At 40.8% G+C, this 26,197-nt stretch overlaps 1 protein-coding gene across 9 annotated transcripts in view; it reads left to right on the top strand.

Moving 5' to 3' along the window:
- zeb2b (zinc finger E-box binding homeobox 2b) overlaps positions 1-26,197 on the top strand; it is a 464,098-nt gene that overhangs the window by 118,169 nt on the left and 319,732 nt on the right. For 7 of the 9 annotated variants that reach the window (XM_044345278.1, XM_044345274.1, XM_044345285.1 and 4 more), the window contains exon 5: positions 7,921-8,036. The exons of the other annotated variants lie outside the window; for them this stretch is intronic. The gene's annotated coding sequence lies outside the window, so the exon portion shown is untranslated. The remainder of the gene's footprint in view (positions 1-7,920; positions 8,037-26,197) is intronic. 9 annotated transcript variants of the gene reach the window in all.

The raw sequence follows: 26,197 nt of genomic DNA, 5'->3' as shown, positions 1-26,197 counted from the left end.
TGAAGGCGCCACCGGCTGCGTAGGTAAAGATGGGAATTAGTAGTGACAAGGGGAGGGCATCAGCACAACAGAGGTACCTAAGGAAAGAGACAACCTCTTCCAGCGAAGGCAAATGAGCCTTGTCAGCCGGCAGTTGGTGCAGTAATTATAAAGGGTGCGTTGAATTTCCCAGGGATTCCAGGAGAATGGCATAATGGAGAAAGCACTAAGAATTTTATAAGCCAAGCTGGGAAATAAGACAGGAAAATCAAACATCCACTGAAGTCTGCCTTCTACAGAGGAACCATTAGACTTGTTTGTGATATGTAGGTACACAGTTTCTTAAGCCATTGTGCAGTAAGACAGACTTGCTGATTATGTGAAACTGCAGTAGACGTCGCTGCTGTTGTCCTAAATTACCAGTTAAGTTGCTGCACATTACCCCCAGTAATTTGCCAGATAGCAGGTGCACCTGCTTGTTCAACCATTTCCCGCCCCCCCCCCCTCCTCCACTGTTCAGTGTCTTGTGCCAAATAGCGGAAAACCAACTTTCAGCTGCTGATGCTGTGATCTTTGAGCTATTTTTGTCCCACGTTACCTTCAAGTGTTACATCCATTGCTATTTCAGTCAGTTTATCTCCGTTAATCATCCTCTTTTTTGTTAATAAATGGTTGTTACACTTTCAAAGTGTTTCAGCAGCCTTTTCTTGCCATTTTGTGTTTTCGGTAACCTGGTTATGTTTCTCTCTGTGTTCCCCTAGACATTAGAGGTACCTCAGTGTGAAAATAAGCAGTAAAAGAAATACAGAAGTAGTATCAGCAAAATGTGTTGAAAATATCAAAAGTAAAAGTAGACATTGTTCAGAATAGTCACATTGCGATAGTGCTACATCACGTTATTGGATTATTATTATTATTATTACACTGAATTAACATATAAGCAACATTTTAAAGCTTTAGCTGGTCGAGGTGGAGCTAATTTAACAAAATGTATATATAGATGAGTCATTTCATTTTTAAAATAAATCCTTTGTTTTGTGTGTAAAATGTACATATACAAGTGTAAAGTTGCAGAAAATGTGAAAAAAATGTAAATACTCCAGTACTACCTGAGTAAATAGTTACTGTTTGATAGATGAATGAATAGATGGATGACTTCTTGAACAAAAAAAAGTAGCAAAACTGGGGAAAAAAGGTGAATTTTCAGATTTTAATCAGTGAATCTCCTTTGTTTTCTTTTAGAGGTGTTTTCCTGAGATTGATTTATATGTGTTGTGCATGATGTTGATATAATTAAGCATCATTTATAAGTAATAACAGTAAAGGTTTTGCATGATATCATAGCGTTAAAGATGTCAGTAAACGGTGTGTTATTGCTTTGGGAGCGATGGTTTGTCGGTGATTATGTCATATTTTAATAGTGAGACAGTAGCCTTGAAGGACAGAGAGGCTTTGCTTGTGTCTGGAAGCTCGCCAGGTACATTACGTAACATTACATTACAATGATTTAACACGTTTTTTTTTTGTCCAAAGTGACTTATGAGTGTGTTCAACCTCCACAGGAAAAAAAAAAGAGTGCAATGTTATTGTATTCTCCAGCCAACCAGGAGAATCTATATCGATCGCCGATTGAGTAACTAAAGCTGGTTTAACTTAACTTTTGTTTGTGTAATTTTCCCCCCTTTTTAATATACAGTGTATAAACCATTAACTGCCTGAACTGTGAGGATCTGATTTTACTTCATAAACATTTTTAGAGTCATAGTGTAAAACCTTTCTCACCCTGCCTCCAGAAACTGTTGAATGAATTATAAAAGCGTCGCTTTCATTGGCGCCTTTTACTGTCCCTCGATGATCTTAATGCTGTTTTAGAGGCTTTTTCACATTGACAAGGGTAATTTGAGAGGAAACGCTCAATCAATGGAATTTCTTGGCGTGCAAATTGCCTTTTTTTTTTCTTTTAAAAGATATGATATATCAGAACAAACATATCTTTCATTGGGAGTTTCAGTTCCCAAATATTTAAACCAGTATTTGCTTTCAAACAACAAAACCGGGGAAATCTAGTTCTAATACTGAGCATCCTGCGGCTGTAACGGTGTGTTTCTCCCTCCTCGTACAAATATCTCCTCAGGCCAGAGCTTTGAACGTGTCTCTACTCAAATGTACCTTGTTAAATAATGGTTAAAAATAAATTAAGAAGAAGCGAGTTGTTTACCTAGTTGCTAAGATGCCAAACCAGACTGCAATCGTTTTCTTCCGGGATTTAGTTTTTCTGTAGGTTGATGCGTACTTTGTGTGTTTATTTACCCTGCAGGACTGTTCACGTCTCTTTGAGTCTGACAGTTACATCTGTTCAGGTATGCGTCGCCTCGAGCGGCATCAGCGAATCTGCCCGCCGACTTGCTTTGCATCCCATCGGTGTTGCTGTGAACCTTTTTTTCCATTTCTGTATCCACCGGTTCACCTCCAGACCTCGCCGGCCCCGCCCCCCCCCCCCCCCCCCCCCCCCCCCACCCCCCCACCCCTCCCCCCTCCTCCTCCATCACTTCAGAGAAAACAGATGTAAACCTCATCCTGCCTGTCCATGTCTCGGGGACACACCGAAGCTCACCGCCAACTCGGAGGTCCCTCAGCGACATCTGTCCTGATTTCGAGTGACATCAGAGTCAGTCCTCAGTCACTCTGATCCTGTCAAGGAGTCGGCTGAGATGAACCGATGGCGGATGGCCTATTTATACCCCGGTCACCTGATCTCTCACTCCCCCACAGGCCAGGAATATTAAATTGACAGCAGCATATTCTGAAATGTGTGATTGCCCTCGAGGCTGCGGATACTCAGGGTTATCAGTTTTTTTTATTTTACCTTGATAAACACATGGAGGACTCTTCTACGGTCCAAGCAAGTCACCGGTTTGAGTCCGTCTAGAGTCACCTGTGCTAAATACTTATGGTTTTAATGCCTTTTCTGATATAAGAATTTATGTTATATAAGAAAATAGTGTTATTAAAGTCTAAATTAAATTGGAAAGCTGTTTATTTTGATCTGATTGACGAAAATCTTCCTCATTTTTGGAGAAAATGTATCCATCTATCCATTCAGTTCATTCACCAACAGCTCATTCAACTGTTTTCATATTACTTCCTGGTTCTTCCTTCCTTCCTTCCCTCTTTTTCCTCATTGCTGGCAGAATATTGCCTCAGTCTGACAGATACAATCTTCATTCTTCCACTTAGAGCTTCAATAATTAGTCAATTAATCGATGAGTTGATCGGCAGAAACTGGCGAATAATCGTTTTAGTCATTTTTAAGGAAAAACGCCAAACATATATTGGTTGCAGCTTCTCAAATGTGAAGACTTGATGCTTTTCTGTGTCCTACATGATAGTAAACTGAATATCTTTGGGTTTTGGGTTGTTGGACGTACAAAACAAGACATTGGAAGATGGTTCCTTGGGTTCTAAAAACTTATAACAAGCATTTCTCGCTATTTTCTGACATTTTATAGGCAGAAACTTAATTCTGCTCTTCTTTCCTTTTAGCAGATTTCTTATCTATTCATTCATTCACTCACAAGCTCTTTGATTCGTCACCATGACTGGTTTCCTTCTATCCTTCCTTCCTTTCCTCTTTTTCCTCATCGCCAGCATAATATTGCCTCAGTCTGAAAGATACAATCGTCATTCTTTCACTTAGAGCTTCAACAATCAGTCAATTAATCAATGAGTTGATTGACAGAAACTGGCAAATAATCGTTTTAGTCATTTTTAAGGAAAAACGCCAAACATATGTTGGTTCCAGCCTCTCAAATGTGAAGACTTGATGCTTTTCTGTGTCCTACATGGTAGTAAACTGAATATTTTTGGGTTTTGGGTTTTTGGACGTACAAAACAAGACATTGGAAGATGGTTACTTGGGTTCTAAGAAATTATAACAGGCATTTCTCACTATTTTCTGACATTTTATAGACAGAAACTTAATTCTGCTCTTCTTTCCTTTTAGCAGATTTCTTATCTATCCATTCATTCACTCACAAGCTGTTTGATTCGTCACCATGACTGGTTTCCTTCTATCCTTCCTTGCATTCTTTGATTCACCTTCTCATCAGTGACAAGTTAATCAAATTTGTATGAGTCTTCATCCCTCCACTCCTTCTCCTTCCTTTCATAATATTAGTCATCTATTTATTCATCCATCCATCTCTTTTACTGTAACCAGTGGGTGGTTTTCAGGAAGCCCTGCAGCCTTGGATCTTTCCCTCCAAACACAGGCGAGGTGTTGACCGATGTTGGACAGATTGGCCGGGCAGCGGGGGAAACTGAATTGCCGTAATCACATTTACTTGGCCCTTATCTGCGTGTTTGACATTTTGTCTCAGCGACCCGACAACCAAAGTGTAGGTCGAGCTGAACCGCGAGCTGTCAAAACTCGCCGCTCGGCCCGTGCCATGTTAAACACCCGACATCTGGGTCCACCGTAAACACTCAGCCCCTCATAATCAGCCCCACATGTGGCAGCGTTCAGGCTGCACATGCTCCCGTCCAGCGCCTGGACGTAAGGGAAACTGTCAGGTCCGTCGGAGCGTTCGTCTTGTGTGAAACGGATACAGCGTCAGGATTACAATTTGATAAATATTTGAACTTCAGCTCTCCTCTTATTATAATTAAGGCAGGTTTCAAACGGGGGCCCCCCCTGCGTTTGATCTCCACGCCATCCTGATATGGAGCTTAAGATGGGACATTTATTTAATAACAGCTGCACCGCAAACCTCCAGCAGCTGGCAGTTAAAAGAAAACCCCTCCTTCAGATACTGTTACACTCCTAGATATCATCAATCTGTGATTTCAATGCATTGCAGGAGTTATTCTGTGATGAAGTGGGTTAACTTACATTTCAGTCGAACCCGCTTTCCCTCTATAATTGTACTTCAATTAGTTTTCCTACGTTTCCCAGAATAACTTTTGACAGCCTCCAAAGATGGGGGGTGGAGGGGGTGTGACATTGTTGCTCGGATACCGCTCGCGAGCCAAGTAGTTCATGAATTTTTTGGCCACAAAATTGTTGAAGCCTCTTGTGGTCAAAGCTCAAGCTTTGTTGTGGCTGCATTCAATTCTTCTTGCTCCTGTGAGTGCAGAACCGGATCTCTTGACTCCTTTACAGCAGATTTTTTTTGTTGTATAATTGTTGAAAAGGCAGCTTTAAGATGTCCTCTGTCTTTTATTCTCGGGGACTGATACCGAAAATTGGACGTTTACTGTAAACGCATTGGCTGAAACTGAATTTATGGTTAGTTTTCCCCATTTTTATGTTTTTATTCCTGCTTGTTTTGTCCTTTTTGTATCTGCTATACGTTGTCTGTTTGTTCTTGTGCTACTGTTACATAATTTCCCCCCCTGCGGATCAATAAAGTGTTATTTTATTAAATCTTACAGGCCAGTTATTCATGAGAATAAGACAAGTTACCAAATTAGTATATAAGTATATAAGTAAATGGAGCCTGAAATGAAATAAAAGTTCAAAGTGATAGGATAAGTTTCCTGTAAAAAAAAAAAAAAACCTGTTTGAAGTATTTATATGAACTTAAATAACTGTCTGATTACTTCTTTTAGAAAATGTTCTGCATATAAACTGGCAGTTTTAGCTTTTGCCCTTTTATCCCCTCGTTCTCCTCAATCAGAGCGAATGTTTTAAATATTATCGCATCTTAAAACTCAGCAGTTTCACAGTTATATAATTTCATATTTTGCGGTTTGAACAACCTTTTTCCTCCATGTTTTTATGTCTTTTCTCCCTTTGTTTTTGTAAATTAACTCTCAGTTAAATGCACTAAATTATGATTATAAAGTTTAACTATATATACCTGACTAAACCACTTGGTATGCATTCAACTTCTTGCAGCTCCTCTTGAGTCTTCCAACCCCCCTCAGGTTTGGGGCAGATGTTCTCAATACTGAGATCAATGAGGGGTTCATTTCACTGTCTTTGCTCCCTTCTGTTCGCCGTAACGCCCCGTACTACTCGCAATAATTCAAGAAAGTAACACAAATTGCGTGTACGCAGCCATGTGGCGTCCCTGACGCATGAGACTGACAGAAAGAAGGGGTAGATGGAGACGGGGGGGGGGGGGGGGGGGGGGGGAATTTAAAGGAGGAAATGTGTAAAAATAAGTCACAGCAGGAGAGAAAGAAGCTCAGAGTAGGTATAATGAGGTGCTTTACCTCCTCAGCTTCCAAATACATTCAATAGCTTAGATTAGCTGTATCTGTTAGCCAGTTTACTGATGCAAACATAAGGGGGGGAAATGGGGTAATGCATAGATTCAACCATAATCCCAAAACCCTCAAATTGCCTTTTAAAGAAGTGACGGCTGCCAAAATGTCCTACATTTGTAAAAAAAACCTCCAGTAAGTCCTCACGAAGGTACAATACAAATATAAACACACTCCCCTGCACTCGCTCTGATACCCGACGCTTTGATTCCACTTGGCTCTCGACCAACAGCACACAGATAAGAGGAAAAAAAAAAAAGAGAGAAAGTGACACAATGAGCTTATCTAGCCCTGCCACCTGAAATTTATCTCCGTAACGTATCTCAGTTTTTCTCCCGTCGTCTGCCATCTTACATCAGGTTCAGTGTCGGCTCAAGTTCCTGAACGTCGGCTGTGTGTCGAACTTAGAATGAAGCTGCACTGAGCGAGATTTTTAATGTAAAAATGCTGCAACAGAGGAAAAAAATCCCTACTAAAAGGTACAACATAAGTTATTTTTTATTCAAATTAAATGTAATTGTCACATATGTTCAGGAAATAAGTCATTTCCACAGCAACAAAGGTCCAGTAAAGGTGCATCACATGATGATATTTCAGTATAAAACACCCAGAACTCTGTACATAAACAGTATTTCTGTATTAATGTGAGGTGTGACACTGTCTAAACACTGTTTTCATTGTTAAAAATGTTTAAGATTCAATTATTCTATTCAGTTTTGTGGTTCCCATCTCTGTGTTTTTGGGATTGTTTTGTTCAAAACAGGCATGTTTGGTGTCGTAGTGATGTCATTATGGCCACTGTTTTACTGCAAATTAAGCGCAATGGGCTCGTAACGTATTTCTCAGTCCAGTCATGCTTAAATGCATGTTTGTCACTATCAACTTTACTTATTTTCTATCTTTATCTTTATCTTTATTGTGTCTTCATCAACCAGAGCTCAGCATGATGACAGCTGAGTGATGTGTCACTCAAAAGTGGTCAAAGTCAGGTTGTGGTTAAATTTTGTTCCTGGTCTGGATTAAATTGTTATAATCTATATAATAATATATATATATATAGTCCACCTATCCTCTATCCTATATGATGTACAGTGATTATATTAAATTATTAGATTATATTACTATATTTTACTGTTTTTTAGTGACAGGAATAATATAAAATTGCAGTTTATATAATGTGAATTCATAGATTTTCAGTTGAACCAGCTTTCATACAGTGACCTACACATCTCTGTCTAACCTGTTTCCATGTTGAGATTAAATGTTGTGTATTATTCTGACCTCGTCTTGCTTCATTCTTATCTACACCCTCGTTTTCTTTGTCCTTCTGTTATTATTTAATGTCGTAACGTCCCAGATTCCACACAAGGCTCATTTAAAGTTTCATCTTATCTGATGAAAGGTGTGTTACCACGCTGACATGCTCCGAAGCTCTGTGCATCAGCGCTGTGTCGACCAAGGTGTGTGCATGTGAACATGTGTGTGTTGCACCCGGGGGGGGGGGAAAGGGGGGGGGGGGCTCCTCTCTCAGCCCGAACCTATACATCATCCCCCGGTGACGACACCTCCGAGCGCCGGACCGACTCGAGCCGGGGCCCTCGGGGGTCAATCTCTTAAATGAGATTTCAGCACCACTGACCCGTTCTCTGGTCCTCTCACCTTTTTTGCCAGGAGAACAGGAATGACCTTCGACCTCCGGATCTGTGAGCACCCCACCGTCCCTCCTCCAAGTAGCGACCCCTCAGCGGCAGCCGACCATGCCTAAGCCGGAGAGACAGAGCGAGGAGGTGAGGTCTTGGTCTGTGGAGGATCACAGAGGTGTGAAATAAAGAGTTCACTTCCAAAAAGAGATGTCTGTGTGTTAGGAAAAAAATAGAAACATCGCCCTGCGGTTGTGCGCGTCCGCCAACCAGTCAAGTTGCACTTTGAAGGAATTTAATAAAAGATATTAAGTGTATTTTTTATCACAATATTGACATGAATGATTCCAGTGGATCATTTCCAGTGAGAAAGATGCTGTCTTCACTTAGAGAGGATGGTGCAAAGATAATCAACCTGAAGCTCAATATCAAGCACAATCAATGAGCTTGTGGAGGACCACCAGAGGAAACAGGAAGCCCCTCCTGTCCTGGTTGTCATCCAGGGACAGGAAGTGAAGATTGTGGACCTTGAGAAGGCAAAATGCAAAGAAGCTACAACTCCTAAAACATGGTTGCTTCACTCACGTCTTCAAGATCTTTATAATCTCCTCTTCTGTTCTGGCGTTGAATAATGGCCAGAAAAAGTGTTTTTCGCAGAACAATATGATGTCACAGTGAAGTTGACCTTTGACCTTTCGGATACGAAAATGTCATCCCTTCATCGTTTTATCCTATTAGACATTTGTGTGACACTTTGTCATAATTAGCGTATGAATTATTGAGTTACGGCGAAAAACGTGTGTTTTGTGAGGTCACAGTGACCTTTGACCTCTCACCACCAGATTCTAATCAGTTCATCCTTGAGTTTAAGTGACAAATTGTGCCAAATTTGAGGAAATTCCCTCAAGATGTTCCTGAGATATTATGTTCACGAGACAGACGGAGACGCAAACTAAGAGAAATGTTAATTCTTCATTAATATCTTTATAGTCGGATGACAAAAATATGGAAAACCAGATTCAGTGCAGGACCAGGACCAGATCTTTCACCATGACTGACTCATGAATGACTGGATTGACACTACATACAACAATTGAATTCTTCAAATGGCTACAGAGAGCCTGCACTTTCCTTAGAAACATGTTAGTTAACCTCCAAATACACTGACTTTTCTACCGAGAACAAACTCAAATAAGTCAAACAATAAAGTAAATATTACGTAATGTGTAGATCAATCAATTAATTTGACGGTTACAACTATAAAATGTCCAAAAAAAGTGATAATAGTTATATATTCTGAGATCCTGCAGGTCAAAATCGAAAGAAATTCACTTCACTGTCATGTTTGACACAGAAAAGCTTTCAATCCTCACGTTTTAAAAGCTGCAACCAACAAACATTTGACATTTTTGAGCAAAAAAAAACTGTTATTTGATTATCAAAATAGTTGCCAGTGCTGAACAGACAACAATCACAGCGCTCATGAGGGCAAGAGTGTGTGAACAGTTCAAACACACAGTATACAGAGCTTTGTTACTCCTTGTTTCTGTTTTGTTTTTAAAGAGGGAGTCTCTCTGCAGCTCTCTGTAAATGAAAATAACAGTAAAAACAGTGCAGTGTGTACATTTTCCCAAATGACCCCCTTTTCTTTTCTTTTTTTTTATAACATACTTGGAAGGTCTCTGGTGCATTAATCAGCAGGTCATATATACATTTTCTGCCCATTTCTCTCTCCACTTTCCATGACGGGAATATTTTTGGAGCTTTGACAAAAAGAATCTACTGTAATTTACGATATGGAAAAATAAAAAGTGCATCTCTCACAGTTGTGTTACAGTGCGTTAGATATGTTAAAGCTCCAAGGCGGATAACGCGGAAGAGCATACAGTATTTCCCAGAGGCCGGCCTTAGCCTACATACTGTACTATATGCACACGAGTATAAGAGCTGCATACACGCACATGCACAGACATACAGTATAGAACAGCCTTTAATGTGCATATGTGCAGTTGTGTGTTTCTTTCCTTCTTCCTGACTTCTTGCAAGAAGTGCTGTATGTATGTCATTAATTGAGTCTCCAGCTCCCTGGAGTGGTTAGCTCTACTTGCACTGGGAGGATAGAGAGTGAGGAGGGGGGGGGGGATGCTCTTTGTGTGTGTGTGTGTGTGTGTGTGTGTGTTAGTGTGTACTCTTCACACACACACACGAACAAGCCCTGATCGCCTGATGATTATGCTTGATCAGTGTCAAACACAAACTACTGCAGCGGGTGCTTTGAAAAGGAATATATTGTGTACTCAGACTTTTTCAGACCCTTAGTGGTGTTTTTACAGAGCACGGTGATTTATCCAATTCACCCAGATCTGAGAAATCTAATCTTTTAGGTTATTTCTGTGGTGATACAAGCAGCACAGTATGCATATCCATCTTAATTTTTTAAGAAACAACAAAAAAAAAAAAAAAAAAAAATCAAAGCACCAGGAGGTTTTTATTCAGAGAGAAAAGATCAAATCAAATTTTGTTTGCAGAGAGGTTTAAAGCATATAATAAAACACATACAATCACAGCGCATACACCACCTGGGAAACATAAGCTGATAAGACCAGACGGGGAGTCAATACCTCGTTATAGAACAATAAAAACTCAATCATCAGTGCAAAATTTAAAGCACTAGAATGTACACAAGAAGCCACATTAGTCAATTTGTCAATTAAGCAACAAATGAACACTTAGTTCTTTTACTTTTATGTTTAGGCGCCGTGTAAGCTCTGCTGCACGCCGGAGCTGCGCCCTTACATAAACATCTCTTCGGTTTAGTTTCATGTCAGTAGGTGGAGTCGTTAAGAGAGCGGACTGGTAAATCTGGCCGGCAGAGACGGAGCTGTGGTTTGTTTTCTGCAGGTCTGAGTCACAGTAAGGTCGCCCATGAGCCCACTCCACAGCGACGTCCAGGAGATGCTTATCAGGGATTCCCGGAGCCAAATGGGATGTAATTCCTCCAGTTGGACTTGTGTGGATTACCTCCACAGGGAAGGTGTCCTGATTAGATGCTGAAACACCTCAACTAGCTCCTTTTACCAGCACCCTGACCCCCCTTCAGTTACCCCATCTTACTCTCACTCATGAGCAAAAACCCCAAGATCCTAAGACCTCTTCAGTTGGGGAAGCTGCTCCTCCTCAATGAAGCAATCCGTCCTTTTGCAGGCGCCGTCCGTGGCCTCAGATGTGTCGCTCATTCTCTGCCCGACCACTTCACACTCTGTTTGCGAACCGCCCCAGTGCACAACGGAGGTCACGATCTGATGAAGGCCCAAACCCGCAGAAGTATCATCATCGAATCGAGCAGAGATATTCAATATGACGTTCATGAAGTTTGAAGGCATGTAGCAGCTTATTAAGGTAGCTGTAGTCTCACTTACCAAAGCAAAATAATTTATTTGCTCAGCTAATCAGTCTCCAAACTAATCTCTGTAGCTGCTCAAATCTGTTAAAACTCCCAAACTGCAGCTCAAACAACCCTCTCTGGAGCGCTACCATAAAACAGGGGAATTACATGAGCTTTCTTAACCGCTTTCCTAATTTTCCTCGACTCCAGTTTTGCTCTTTTTATTGCATAACTGTCACTTAGAACACTGACATGCATATTTTCAGTTGAGAGAAGAAAAAGAGACCAAATGAGGGGATAGTTTTTTTTTACTTGTTTTCCAGGGGCATTCAAGCCAGGCGGGGCCCAATCAGAGGAGCGTTTCTCATGGCGGGGCGGCCCTCACGGCTGAGCTGAACGCGTTAGGGGTAAATATTTGTATCTCAGCGGTAGACGAACAGCGCTGAGGTCAGTCGTCTGGAATCCCCTGGTTGTTTAGAGACCACTGTTGTTACAGTTGGGCTTTTCTGGGTAAAAAAAAAAAAAAGGAGGCATGAGAGAGACAGAGAGAGAGTGCTAGACTCCCAGAGGGAGAAAACCGAGCACTAACACTTAAACAAAAGAAGAGAGAGGACGAGAAGTGTGAAGTCTGTTGCATGCCAGAGAAACCTCTGCTGTGGTGTTTGCACAAATGACTCTATCATATACTGAGGGTCATTTCTTTTACCGCAAATCATAAAGAAAATTTAAAAAATGTGATTTAAAGGTGAAGGTTTCAGGTGGAGGTGAGTATTTTGAGTTTGTTCTAAGTAGAAAAGTCAGTAGATCTGTGTTTGTTTGTAAGGAAAGTACAGTTATGAAACCTTTCCTGGGCTTTCTGTCGGTCGAGACTTTTGTCTCCCCTTCCTGGCAGCGAGAGTAATCACAAAAACACTGTCGTACTTACGTCATACGCTCCACCGTCGCCTACTCTGTTACTACTGTTGCGGCTGTAAAATGGTGGATAAACTGTTTTGAGCGTCACAAAACCCAATGAAATGACTTGTTTCACTATCAGAATTTGATCCATTCGATCCAAAAGCTGCACAATTACATTATTTTACCCTCATTCAAGTTAGCAGAGAGCTAACCGGAAGTCTCTGTGTGCATGCATTCATCCGGCCAGTGCGGGAATGTCATATATGTCATGAAATACATGGAGGTTTAATTAAAGAGCTTAATGAGCATTGTATGAACTTGTTTGACAAGAGCTTGACTGTACGAGATGTTCATTTTTCAAGGTTTAAAACCGAAAAATCTTGAAAGTCTTTATCTTTCCCATTGAGCAAAGTTCATACGCTATAAACTGAGGTCTGGCAAGCATCACTTTTCATCTATCTATCCACACTGAGATACACTAAAAACATACATATGAATAGTATGCATATACTGTACACACGTGTGCACTCTCAGGGAGCTGCTGCCCCTTTTATCTGTCTTCACTGGAGAGTCTTACGATGGTCTGAATGCTGTTCCTACCCTGACAAGAGTAAAATTCATGAGCTACATGTCTGTATATATGTCTTACAAATGACTCCACTACACTTTTATGATCATAAGTCGAACCAACGCCGAGGCCTATGAGAGGAATCACCTCTACTGACTCTCTCCCCTCTGCTCGTAGAAAATGCAGCTGTAGCCGGCGCCGTTTGATGAAAACGGATCAGTGCGACTAGTTCTGCCTTGTAGGGATAGAGAAGTGAGCGACATTAGCGGGGGTGTCATGTTTGATTGGGGTTTATTAGCGCCGCCTGTATTGTTCCTGTTCGTCAACAGACTCCCAGGTAATGTGGTGATAATCGTTGCGGAAGCTTCCATCTGCTCATTTAGGAGGGGGAGGAGGAGGAGGAGGGGGTGGGGGGGGGGGGTAGGGAGCTGCCCTCGTTTCAAATCCATTTTCCCAGGTGCTGATGGGAGGCCGCGGGGTGGAGGGGGTGGATGTTGGGAGGGAGGGAGTGTGGGGGGGGGTGCAGTGTAGAGCCCTCTGTTTCATTTACCCAGGAGTGTCGGAGCTCTCAGCAACCAGGTTGTCTCTGCTTGTACCGGCTAATGGTTCAAACCCAGCTGGCTTCAATTGGGAGCTGGGCTCTTGAGTAATACATTTTGCACTTTGGCTCGCTACCAAGTGTACGGCATTTCGGTGCTGCACGCTACAGTGAGTTTATTGCTCAGGTGTTTGGAGCGGACGCCATAAAATCCATAAACAACCCGGGTCGTTGTGGCTCCAGGATTTCATTCGAGGCGGCGGGGTCAAGGTGCAGCGTATGGAGGAGTGGGTCTGAAGCCAGCCGGCGGTGAAGGGCCGTCTCTGGCCTGACTGTTTGTGAGAGGCAATTCTCCACGCTTGTAATTACACGTCTTTAATTGATAACGCGGAAAAACTGCATTGATTTGGTGTCAGACGAAGGAGCGCGGGCGCCACCGGCCTCTAATTACTTCTCAGTTCTGCAATGTCAGGTTCGGTTTCTGCCGTCGCATCAGTGGCGAGGATGCAGCTTGATGTGATCGCACCTGAGCGGTTTGCTGCATTTAAGTGACTGGAGAAAGGAAAATCAGTAACATGCGGTTGCGTGTTGGAGATTTAAAGGATTTTACAGGGTGATCTAGTGATTAGGAGCCAAAGTAAGGCTTCTCATTGTTTGCTTTTGTTATTCTGACCGTTGACCTCTCTGTTGGAGGAGGGGAAGAGGAACGGAGGTTCCCTTACCAAGATCAATACAACATAACGTTATAATTATTTAAGAAAATTAGGGCAGAGAGCTAGATGCTTACATAAGAAATGCCTCATATTCATCTGGATACAGAAAATGTCAATTTGCATTAGAGTTTGGCCTCTATAACACATTTGGTTTTAAACAGATGCCGGGGCTTCACTCGTGCTACTGAAAGAGGTTTCAGCCTTTGGAAATAAGTAGTTTTAAGCAGTAAAATGTATTTAAGGAACATAGATGCTGTCCTGACTTTTTGTAGTTGAGTGAAAAATGATTAGTTGTGAGGAAACAACGGAGCCTTCTGAGCCAGTTTGAACCCTTTTCATACTTTTTCAGCGTAGTGTCGGAGAGTTCTGACAGAGGGATTTAAGAAGAAATAGAGCAAACAAACAGATGAAGAGGAAGTGGACCAGGACTTCATGGACTCTTGATCCCCCCCCCCCACCACCCCCCTCTCCTCTTCCCACATGCTTGTCAGCCTTTTAGTCAAGCTATCACTGTGAATTTCCTCTTGGGCTAAGTCAAGGCAAGAGGAACTGAAGGCTTGTTACCTGATTCTGCATAATGCCGCTAATTTCTAGAAGTGTATGGGAGAGCTATCGCTGAGGTGATGACAGAGCTGGACCAACTGGCTTCACTGGGGACTTCCTGAGCTGCAAAAGGATTTTAAGTTTTGGGGGGGGGCGGCAGTTTTAAAGCTTCTAATATCCTGGGAAAGTCAGCTGAGATCTTTGCTGTTTTTCTGCTTCACATTTATGAAGTTAAACCGAGTATCTCATGTGACGCTTTGTACTTTTCTCACCTTTCAACTATTGTTGCCACAAATACTTTCTGTTTGCTTTGAACTGGTTGGAAGAGAACCAGTGACCTTCTGGTGATTCTTCCACCCAGTATTGCACCGTATTTACATATCGACCACATTAGCCTCAGTTTTTGACAAAATAATAAGAAAGCAGGAAAAAAAAACGTCCTGATTTATCAATTAATTATAGTTTAAAAGTCAAAAAACTCAGCTTATCGGTTTCATCGGGATTGTGTAAGCAAAGCAAACTACTCAACTTATGATTCTTATATTGATAAACTCTAATTGGTGCATGGAAAATCCTACTACTGCGACAACGCTGTGCCCACTTCAAACCAGTGAGAAAAGCACGAACACACAATTACATAAACGTCTCATGAGAAATAACCGGTGTTGTTGTGAGTTTAGTGCCGTCACGTAAGACTCTGCTGCTTTTTAAACATTTGAATGATGATTGAAAACAAACTTAAAGGCTTTTTAAGCTTTTTAAACTCACTTAAGTTGCCCTTACAAAAAAAAAAAACACGTGAGTTATCACATCACATTTCACATGTGATGCATTCAGGGACACGTGGTTTTGGGACATTTCACATTGTGATGCATTCAGGGACACGTGGTTTTGGGACATTTCATATATGATGTATTCAAGGGCACATGTGGTTTTTTGGACATTTCACGTGTGATGCATTCAGGGGCATGTGATTTTCTGACATTTCACATGTGATGCATTCAGGGGCACATGTGGTTTTGGGACATTTCAAATGTGATGTATTCAGGGGCATACGTGGTTTTCGGGGCACATGTGATGCATTCAAGGGCATATCTGACATTATCTTTTTCACATGTAAAGTTTGCAATCTCATGTAAAGCTGAGAACATGTTGTCTTTGTTCATGTGTGAAATTTTAAGATACACATGTGAAATCACAACATCACATGTGAAATGTCTCAGTTCACATGTGCTTTTTTCGTAAGGGTGGTCAATTTCACACCTGAGTGATACAGTACGTCATTACATCCATTTTGTTGATTGTATACGTGTCAAAAATCACCTTAAATGTGCCTCAGAGAAGCTTCAGTATCTAAGCTTTTGTTTGTGTGTGTTTCTTTTCTTGCGAGGTGTCGCATTCGTTCGTACACGCGTGAATGAATTAACGCCGTCGTGCACACGTGCGCGTATCTCTGTGGTTTTTTTTCTATCTGCGAGTGTCTCCGCGTTTGCGTGAGCATTGCTAATAAAGAGATCCTGTCTTTTTGCTTGACACAAACAACGACGCTTAAAGGCGATTTAATGTGATTTTAATTAGATTTTAATTGCATTACCTGATCTTAACGAACCTCGAGAGGGAAGCAGGATGATGCTGTAATTTTCGGTGTTGTTTTATTTTCCTGCAAACAGTAATCTCCATTAAGATGATTATTAACAGAATTTAGGAGATGTTAAAAGAGAGCTTTGAAGAACTCGGCTCTGTCTGTCCTTTGCAGAGAGTTTTTTTTTTTTTTTTTTGTTCATGCGAGAGCAGGAAAATGAATTAGTGTGTGTGGTTTTAAATGAAAGAGACAGACATATAATAGTGTGTGTGTGTGTAAATTTGAAAGAGTGTGTATCAGCTTGTGTGTGTAAGAGAAAAAAAAGATAGATGAGTGGAGGATAGAGAGGATGAAGAGTGTGTGCACAAGATAATGTGCATGTAGAAGTGAGTGTGTGTGAGAAAGAGAGAGTATTTTTTGAAGCAAATCAGTGTTTAAATGCGTCAGAGAGTGTGTGTGTGTGTGTGTGTGTGAGAGAGTGTGAGGGGGAAGATGTAGAGGGGAAAAAGTGTGTGAGACAACTTGTATTTTTCAGCAAGAATGAGCAAGTGTTTTTCTTAGTATGTGTGTGTGTGTGTGTGTGTGTTTATGTGTGTGTGATCTCTCAGCCTGTAGATGGAGCTACACTCTACACTTCTCTCTCTCTCTCTCTCTCTCTCTTTCTCTCACTCTCTCTCTCTCATATCCTCCATCTGCACACAATGAATGCATTGTTCTCCCCCACCACCACCACCATCATCACCACCACCACCACCACCCCCTCACACACACACACACACACACACACACACACACACACACACACAAACACACTTCTCTCTCTCTCTCTCTCTCTCCTCCAGCAGATTTGGTATTTATGTTAATGTACACCTCTGTGGATCTCTTGCCTCCCAGTGGTTAGATACTCTTGATATGTGGCTTCGCTCTGTGTGTGTGTGTGTGTGTGTGTGTGTGTGTGTGTGTGTGTGTGTGTGAGCTCACAAGAAAAACAACAGTGTAAGTTTAAAATTCAGGCCGCCAAAAACACAACCTGTAGTCACTTTCACGCCATCTAGTGGCCGTTGTAATTATGACGCAGCTCAGATGACGTCAATGTTAGATGATTAGGCAAGTAGGTCTATCTGCGGACTCCCAGTATCCGCCCACTGGGTTTGCAGTGAGATGGTTAAGGGGTTGCTACATGTTCGCTTCCCATTTCCAACCGCGAGTGTCACGTTTTCCGACCGCGAGTCTAGAGAGTCGAGTCGGTGTTTACTGTTTCCTTAATGACGAAGGTTTGTGTAACTTTTAAAGAAGTGTAAACCGCGTTTCAAGTGATCATAATTTTAATCCAAACCATGATCTTTCCTTAAGTCTAACCGAGTGGTTTTTGTGCTCTAAAGCTAACGAGACCTTAACCACAGCGTTGTCACATCATAAAACCGTAATTATTTTTTAACAGCGATTTGTAGCGGTTTCGGGAAAGCGACGTATTACGCTGCTACTGGTCATGCTGGAGTGCATTACTGCAGCTGTTAGATGCAACTAAAGGTCGTTTTTAGACCTATACTGTCGTTTAATTATGAGGATGTGTTGGAGCCGATGAGAGAAGCCGGAGTGGATGAGGAGGTTTTCCAGAAAACAGAGAGAGTAGGAAATTTAAAAAAAAAAAAAAAAAAAAAAAAAAACCTGGCAGCAGAGGGACATCTGAACAGTCCATAAAACGTTCTAACAGTTTTCGTTGTCGTGTTTCTCAGGCAGACGAGGATTGGAAGAAATAAACCGAACAAGGCGGCAGAAGAGTTATGAAGTGCTTGATGAAGTGAGACTGCACACTCAGCATGACCGGAGACCCGACATATCTGTGAAAGTACAGAATCAAAATGTTTGACCTGAAGCGAGTCAGGGCTCTTTGTTCCTGTTAAATGTAGCTAAAGTCTCTGTTCAGAGGTTTTTAGAGGTTTCGCAGGACCCTTTTGAGTTTCAAACAGCTGAGACCCCGACCCTGGTACTCATGCAGGTGGTCATACAGTCATTATAAGCTGATGCTTTTCAGTACTGCTCTCCTGATACAGTCAACACTGTTTGCTGCTGCAGCCTGATGATTAAACTTTAGGTTTTCATGTCTATAAAGAGGCTCCCTGTTGCTGTTCTGGGCCTTGTCTTGTCACACTCTTGAGAATGAAGTTCCTTGATGCTATGCTAGCAAAACTATTGACTAAACCACTGAGATTTTGTTGAAAATATTTGTCCCCAATCCAAGGTGCACAGTAATGTTACATGCAACGATTGTGATTGAAAACCTTAAGTGACAAAGCGTTGCACACTCAGCGTTTGTTAACGGCTGCAGTCAAACCAGCAAAATCAGCAAAATCTAATAGAAGTAAAGTGGTTTAGATTGTGAACAGGTCTCACAATCAATCTTCAATCAACAATCTTGTAGAGGTGCAACGATTAGTCGATTAATCGATTACTCCATTGACAGAAAGTCAATTGGCAACTATTTTGGTAATCAAATAATCATTTTTTAATCAAAAATGCCAAATAGTTGCTGGTTTCAGCTCCTTATATGTGATGATTTTGTGTTTTTTTTTGTCATTCATGATCATAATCTGATTATCTTTGGGTTTAGGACTGTTAGTCAAACACAAAAAGACACATGAAAACGTCTCCTTTGACTCTCAGACATCATAACAGGCATTTTTCACTATTTTCTTACAATTTATAGACATAATGATTAATCAAATAATTGAGAAACATAGCAGCTGTAAGGGATTCACTGCTTTCTGATCAACTAACTAACAAGCACAGAATTTATGTCATTTTGAAAGGTTTTGAGAAACTTGAAGGATAGAGAAGTTTCTCAACTCACCTTTCAGAACATTAAAAAAAACAACAAAACTGGAGTTTCAACGCATCTGACAGTATAAGATGATGTTATGGCTCAGTTGTCTTCAAGCAAACTCCCTTTTTTCTCTTATTAATCTGTAATTTATTGTAATTAACAGCTCACACTGAAAGAGAAATGTATTTTTTGCCTTCTCTCAACCCTGATAGTCTCCATCTTCCACATATATGATACTACATGTGATATCATAATATTGTATGATATTATCATGGCTCAGAGTATTTAAAAAAAAAAAAAAAAGCAGTGTGCATTACAGCGGTGGTAATTCTCGCCACTCAAACGGTGTGTGAAATAGAGCTACAGTCAGGTCATTGTTGATCCCCACCTCTAATAGAATAATCAATCTTGCTTTTGGCAAGTCTGTGGGATTAATTATTAAGGGGCTAAACATTTACCAGCTAAGCACAGCGCCGCCGCCGCCGCCGCCCCGCCTGTCTCACCTGCCTCACAGAGACCTGCTTTTTCGCATCCTTCTCTCCTTGTTTACCGCGTCCTCCGAAAGACGCCGCTCATCAACCCGGCGTGAATTGATTATCTAACGTGCTTATCTTATGACAATAACCACCAACCCTTCCATCCCCTCTGTACCTCATCCACCTTTAAAACAATAGTATCTTTCCAGTTTGTCAGTCACAGATTTATTTCATGTAGAACACTCACAGAAGGAGGATTAACGGTATCTACTTATACGCTTGTGATAAACTCTTATCTCCTGCCTTCCCCAGAGCACTCTGTGGGTGCACATTGACCTGTTTTCTTCTGCTTCTTCTTCCTTATTTCTCCTTTCCCTTTTTTTTTTTTTTTTTTTTTTTTGGTGTTGGCTCTGTACCTCAGTGATTTAATCATTTAACCATGTATAATCTGGGCCTTCTCCCAATTTGTTAAATCCTCTTGGAGCAGGTTTTTTTTTTTTTTTTTTCAAGACCTGCAGGAAGTTTACATGGGTGAAAAGGTGAGAGCGAGGCGAAGCGGTAATGGATGGATTTCATAGAGAAATTAGTTTGAAAGGACAAACACACTGAGAATGAACTGCGGTGTAATTAGGCATTGGTTTATAAATGTGTCAGCGTGGAGAGTTTTTACAATTTAGCAGGTACAGTACATCACAATACAGAGCAAGGCAAGAGGTTGAGGAAGGGGGGGGGGGGGGACATAAACATAGCATGTATGTGTGTTTATACGTCTGCATGTGTGTGTGTGTGTGTGTGTTCATGGTTTACATCCAGCAGGTAAACTTTAGGCAGCTGCATCATCCTGTACGCTCAGCAGAGATTTACACAGCATAAACGCATCACTTCCTCCTCATTTAGCGTGATGTAAACCGACCGTATACCCACCAGGACACCAACCCTCATCCTGTAAATGCAGGAAACGTGACGTTACCTTTGGCCCCGGCGCTCTCTGGGTGGCACTGCCATGACGTGGCCCGGGGATTAAGCCTGATGACAGTTTGTATCCATTAGGGTTATGGGTTGGCCGTAACGTAAAGATTTCACATCCTCTTGTGGGCTCTTAAAAGGGCATTTTTTTCCCCTGCTGTCACAGCTTCACCTGGGTAAAATATTTTGAAGTCTTTCTAAATATTCAGAGCGTTTGCTTATGCCTGTTTAGAGTGGGTGGTTCTGCAGTTACAGGAGAATACTGCTGTCATGCAGAGTTACAGCCCATTTACTTCTGTTTATGTCTCATTTACATTTCCTGCAGTCTTTTTTTGCAATGCTTGCTGTATGTAATTAGATTTTTTAACATATACATTTTTTTTTTCTCTCTCTCTCTTTTCTCTTTTTGTAAGCTAAAAAAATCATAACCTAAGCAATGACAGGGAATGCAGCAAAGCTTGTCAAGCAAGGTGAAAGACTTTGGTGTAAACAGCTGCCACAAAATATATATATCACCAGTTCTGTCGTTTATCCCACAACAAACCTTATACCTAAAAAAAGAAAAACACAAAATATCACTTGTCAGCTCATGTGGATGTTCCAAAAATGATAAATATCAGCATTTTCTGATCTGGAATTTAAGGTCTGGCTAAGTTTAGATAATAAAACACTTGCCCTTAACCTCAACTCCCTTACTTTTTACTACCTTGTAACAATGATTTCCAACCTTTTTTGGCTTATGACACTTAAAACAAAGCAACATCTACCAGTTACAGGTTGCATACGTCAGCAAGTTGACAGCAGTTAGGCCGGAAAGTGACTGACCCTGATTGTTTTGCTTTTAGAGGATTGAAAAGATAAATGAATCCAGTATTAGACAAAAAAAAATCAAAGGTTAGAGAAGGAAAAAAGTCAGATAAGCCTAATTTGTGTGGCTTTTTTATAGTTCTTGTCTTATTAAATACCGTACAACCTCAAAGACCTCTTTTGGGGGCCCAGTCCCTAGCTCAAGAGCAGCAGAGCATCAGAATCAGCTTTATTGTCATTGTTCAAGATGACAGAATCATATCACTGATCTAAGAACATCAAACAACGTCCTCCTTGGACGCTGAAGGTAGTGATCATTTTTTAACTTGAACAAATGACAAATGCGATCATTTTTCTGAAAACAAAAGTTCTCTTTAAACCCCAGCACTATTAACACTAACATGTCTACTGTGTATTATTCTGGAACAATATTATTAGCCAAAAAATTTGGTGTAACAGAAGAAGAATTTGTATGCAACATAAAGTAGCACCAGGCTACTTGAGCGTGGTGAGTACTTACTCCACTCCTGCCAATTTTACTTTTGTGGACCCCTGGAGTTTCACTTTTATGTGATATCATATAAACTATTATAAAAGTTTTGTGAAGCCCTCTTTGTTGACATTACTCTGAGTGCATTTTCATTACAGTTCTGCAATTTTCTAAATGCATCTTTTGTCTTCAGGACTTTCTAAGTACGTACTGTGTTTTTCACCTCAGAGGGGTCAGTCTATAAATGCTTCAGGAAAACCTGTCTGTATTTTAATTATTAAAGATTAGTTTGTTTTTCCATGCACAAGAAGCCAAACTCTTCAGGAAATCTATGCAAATATATTATAAAAACACCCTAGATGTAAATATGTAAATATAATATATTCTGCCAGGGCTTTAAGTTCAAGCTTTCTCCATACATACACACCACAGTGTGTGTGTGTGTGTGTGTGTGTGTGTGTGTGTGTGTGTGTGTGTGTGTGTGTGTGTGTGTGTGAGGGAAGAAATACACCTCTTCTTGTATCTTAAGAGTGTGGGTAGCAAAGGATGCATGTAACCTCATTCCACATCCGACACTCAGTGACAAATACATAGTTTGGGGCAAATTTCCATTTCATGTTCGACTACACCGCACATCTCAAATTAAGAGCGCAGCATTATCATCGACAAGGAAATACATCGCGTTAATATTCTCGCTTCACAGTTGCCAAAGAATTAGTTCAGATCTTCGCATAAATTAACGGTGGCACAGTTTAAAAATCGGTAGCTCAAGGCCATGCTCTCAGAACAAGGCAGTGAGTGCCGTGCCTTAATTCACCATTTGTTTTGATGTCTGCATTTGAAGAGTTTGTTTCCAGAACGTTATATATGCATTTTTATGGAGGAGAAGAAGAAAAAAAAAAAATCTCATTACCTGAAGCTCATCATGCTGTGTCTCTAGTAATGTAGAGGATCACGTCTAGAGATCGTTCAACCAAGAACTGAAGTTAACTGCTAGTTTCTGGTATTTTAGTGTTATCAATCATCTCAAGGTGTTTCTGTCAACAACTTGAAATTACCTTCTATTACTTTGTGCCGTCACGTACTGAGAAGATAAGAATATATGTCATTTATTCCAAATGTTGGATCTGGTTTTGCAAAGAAACATGATTTTCTAAACCTCACATAAGGAGGAGAATAAAAAAAGGTGGATATCATGGAGCAATGATGAGGAGGAGGAGCGTCGTGCATGCTTTAAAGTTTAGAGTTTATGCATTGGGGTTATAAAAGGGGTGAAATAGGAGATAGGATTATGAGAAGTATGTATTTTTGAGTTTGGTTGTTCTGTTTTTATGTCAAAAACAGCTCAATACTCAAAAAGTGGTGTCTCATTTTAGAAAAAAAACAACAGATTCGTTTTTTTCTTGCTTAAACAACGTTACCTCCTCACTGTTGTGGTGTTTCAGGATCTTCATCTGGCCTTTACAATCCCTTCCTCTCTCTCTTTGCCAAGCTGCGTCTTCCGCTGCATGTTGAGTGTTCACCTCAGAGGTGGCGAGAGTCGCCGTAACCCTGTTTTGTATTCATCGGGACTCCTCAGCTGTGGTGCCAGGTGCATGGCTTCAGCAGGGGCAGCATCTCAGTGATGATTTAGTGGGGATAAAGAGCTCTGGGGCCCTGAGGGTGCCTGTTTGACGCCCCTATCTGATCACAGAGAGCCACAGAGTTAGTTTGCTTAGAGGAAGGAAAAGACTCTCTGTAGTGTTAAAGGGGGAGCCATTATGTTTTTCCTTATTTTCAGTCATATATATATAATGTTACGATTTCGAGTTCACTGCTCTGCTCCGCTAACGTTATTGCATTTTTCAATTGTTTTGGGGGTAGTCACGCTAAGCTATGTCTCCAGTCAAGCTAGCACGCTGTGAGTGTTTTTCCATTAAGTAAAATAAGTAGTTTACCTGTTGGAGGTGTGCTGGTTGTCTGCAGCTCTTCATCAAACATCATCACTGTGGCTGTTTCTGCTTGTACTATTCCACCCGGCATTATTTCTAACTGATCCACTGAACAAAGAGCTCCAAATATCTCCATATGTTGTTGTTTCAACCAATTTTTAACACTGCTAATGAATCTCCATGTTATTTAGTCATTTAAAAGCTTTTAATATAAAGCAATAAAGCAGGAAATGTTGGATTTGCATCAGCGGTAACTTAACACGACTCTGATACGGCTGCCCCTCGTTGGGCTTCCAGAAAGCTGGCCAATCACAACAAAGTTGGCCTTAAAGAGAAAGTTGCTAAGACTGCCTGTTAGCAACAGAGGCTGAACTGAGAGGCTGCATAAAGGGCCTCTATAAGATAAATAAGGAGTTTTTTGAACTGTGAATCATGCAAAGCTACTTTAGTGGAGTTGCAGAATAAAAAAATATAGAGTTGGAAATGAGCATAATATGTCCCCTTTAAAGAAAGTAGAGTGATTCAGAGAAAGTTTACAGATTAGGTCCAGTTTACCAACCAGCTGACATTTCCACTTGCAGAATTTTGGCATGGAAATATACATTTAACATTATTTCCTAGCATTTCTGAAATATACTGGAATATTTTAACAGAACTCCCAATATCTTACCTCACTTTAATGCTCATGATGATACATGCAACGAATTAATATACATTGATATACAGTATATTACTGGTTCAATCCCCGACTCATCCTGCCCATATGTTAAAGTGTCCTTGAGCACTGAATCCCAAACTGTCCGGCCAGCGCCTTGCATTACAGCTCTGCCACCATATGTGAGAGATAAATGATAAAATGTTAAACGTTAAGGTAGAAAAGCAGCATACAAGTGCAGTCCATGTATCATTTACATGTGTGTCAATTCAAATGTGAGTCTTCACTGCATTCCTGAACAGTGCACTAAACCTTGTTCCTTGCCTTCTTTAAGATATTAAACGTAATCTATTTTTAATTTTTCTAAGCCACTCCAACTGAGAATATCAGCTAAATGCCTCACAGGTAAAAAAAAAAAAAAAAAAAAACCCTCTTATAGCTTCTTTTCATATTGAGTTTCTATACCTGTCATGCAGCACTAGTTTCCCCTCATTCACTGTCTGTGTCAATGTCAGGGGAAGTGCTCTCTCTTGAGGTTTCTCTTCCTGTCGCATTGTGTTCAGTCCTTGACACGACCTGTTCATATTACTGAGCTCCGTGTCTCCCTGAATCCATTTCCTGTTCAGTGAAAACCTTGAGTATTGTCGAGTTAGCAAGAGTTTGCTGTTTTTATTGTTTTGTGTGTGGTGTGTGTACGTTCGGGGGGGGTGGAATGATGGACTGTCAAGGCCTCGCGGTTCATTACTGGAAGAGATACCAGGGGACTCATTTTGCTTTCTTACATGTTTTTAACCTTTATCCATCCATTGAAGGTAGATTGAACCTGCTGGGCTCAAAAGAAGCTTAGTCTTAATTTTACTCATATTGTGTCTATTTCAAGAGTTTCCCAGCTGAATCTAGACTCAAACTGGCAACCCTCTGGTACCAGGTAGCTTCTTTCTTTATCAATGCCTTTACATGCACTTAAATAACTAGCTCAGAGAAATCAGGTTACTGTATAGCCGTGTATTCATGCACAAAGTCGGCATTCAGATTCCTCTCCTCCCTTGACCTTAATTTGGAGGCATGACTTTCTTATTTTAACTTAAGCAGTGACAGAAGATGCTGCTTCCTTACTTTTTTGTCCGTGTCAGAACAGGAAACTGACTTTTCCTTGTAGAAGCTACTTTGCAATGAATCATTTTTAAAAACTCAAACACACCGCTCCATGTAATGATTTCTCCTGTCATCCATTTGCTCTGCTGGACTTTTCCTGTCTGCAGTATTTTGTCATAATTATGCGTACTTGTCAAAAGCTGATGAGAGACACAGTTACCTGCATGCATGGCCAAAAAAATCACGCTCTTCAGGAGAAATCTAAGTAGGGAAAATCAGGTTTCTCTTAATCCGCTACTGCGATTACGGGAACCAGGTTTGTCATTTGTAGTGTAAGATCCGCATTTATCTGTAGTATCGTTATGCAATTGTTAAAATAACATCCTGCATGAGTACTGTAACTGCATGTGGCCGTTGTGTAGATGTCAAACCAAGGGTTTCTTAATAGAAATGTGCTTCCTGTGTGTGTGTGTGCTGGTGTGTGTGTCACTAGCAGCAGCTACCTGCAAAAAAAAAAAAAAAAAAAAAAAGATCCCGTGGCTAGTAAATTATATCTGTCACTTTAGAAGATCCTCAAGCATGACTGATTTGCCCGCTAAAATAATGTAAATAATAATAATATGTTTTTTATTTACCATTTCTGCATGTGTGTGTCCTTTTACCATGCGTCTTTAGTTTTAAACTGTTAGATTAAGCGTGTTGTGAAACTAGAATTTGGGTTTAAGGTTGAAAGGTTAAGGAATAAATGGAATAAACGGGAGATCGTCACATGTACTGACACAAGCTTGTGTGTTGGTGTGTGTGGTGCCTCCACCTCTCTGGCCTTCCTGTTGCTGTC

The sequence above is a fragment of the Thunnus albacares genome, chromosome 24, assembly GCF_914725855.1.
Source record: "Thunnus albacares chromosome 24, fThuAlb1.1, whole genome shotgun sequence".
In the NCBI taxonomy this organism is placed as follows: Eukaryota; Metazoa; Chordata; class Actinopteri; order Scombriformes; family Scombridae; genus Thunnus; species Thunnus albacares.
The sequence above is the reverse complement of the archived record's forward strand: the minus strand, read 5'-3'. Positions and strand labels throughout refer to the sequence as shown.